The 1,123-nt window shown below is 52.4% G+C and overlaps 1 protein-coding gene across 1 annotated transcript in view; it reads right to left on the bottom strand.

Annotated features, from left to right (window-relative positions):
• Positions 1-1,123, bottom strand: part of TBX2 (T-box 2) — an 11,904-nt gene that overhangs the window by 2,186 nt on the left and 8,595 nt on the right. The window lies entirely within an intron of this gene.

Here is a 1,123-nt window from a genome sequence, read left to right as displayed (position 1 = left end):
TGCACCTGTTACCCAGGCTGCGACTAGAAGCCCTGACTTCCCTGTGACCTCTGCGATGCCCATGCTCGTCACCAGAATTTGTCTGGGGAGGAGGCATTCACATACACACAGAGTCAACCTCCAGGCAAATTAAACCTCCAGGCTCTGAACTCCACTTTCTGGAGGCTTCCTTACCAGCTCAGAGCCCCAGATACTGATGCCAGTGCCTCCAACGTTCACTCCACACACCCCTGACGCGGAGCTGTATTTGAAACTCATTTCAGAATCCCTTCCCCCACTTTAAAAATATTTGCTTCTGAACCAAAGGAGCCTTCTCAGACCTAAACTCCTATTTTCCTTCCCTTAAGATAAGATCTTAAGGGTTCAATTTGCCTGAAACCTCAGAGGGAAGAAAATGAATGTAGAGATTCCAAATCTTTCTACAGGGAATATTCCATCCAAGCAACCAAAGAGGCCACTCTCCCCTTAGGATCTTCTAATTTTGCTGCTGCCCACAGTTTCATAAGCTCTCCCCTGGGAGCTCAGAATTTCGACCTGGGCCTGAAGGACTGAGATGTGTGGCTGGGGGAGTTGGGAGACTCAGTGTTGGGGAAGAAAAAGCCCCGTCCTTTGTCAGGTCGCTTCCTGAGGGTCTGAAAGGAGCCCGAGACATCTGGGAGGTGGGTCAATTTGGTGGTCGGTTATCCAGAACACACTGCAAATTCTCGTACTTTTTTTGTCCAGCCACTTTAGCCTTTCGGGGACTAACAGTAGTTCCCAAGAAAAATGTCCTGAGGCAGGCCAGGCAAGTGGACTTACAAAAGCTGGAGGCAGACCCAGTCTGACAGGGCAGAGAGTCTAATGGGTCCCAGTCTATTCTGGGGTTAGAGGGAAGGAAATAGGCCCAGAGAGGGTCAGGGACTTGCCCAAGGTCACACAGGAATCAGAAGCAATCTCCTGGCCAAATCCTGGACCTGGTCTTGGTCTCCCAGAAGCCAGGTGTGGTTCAGAGGGTCCACCGGATCTCCCCAGGAGGGAGTCCTTGCCGGCGGATGCCCGGAGCGCCTTCAGGCCCTATGCCTTCCACCTCTGCCCGCCTCGGATTCCCCTTCCTTCCTTATGCTGCTGCCAGCTCACAGGCCTT

This window comes from Bison bison, unplaced genomic scaffold, assembly GCF_000754665.1.
Source record: "Bison bison bison isolate TAMUID 2011002044 unplaced genomic scaffold, Bison_UMD1.0 scf7180017864472, whole genome shotgun sequence".
Taxonomy (NCBI): Eukaryota; Metazoa; Chordata; class Mammalia; order Artiodactyla; family Bovidae; genus Bison; species Bison bison.
This window is presented reverse-complemented; position numbering and strand designations above follow the sequence as displayed.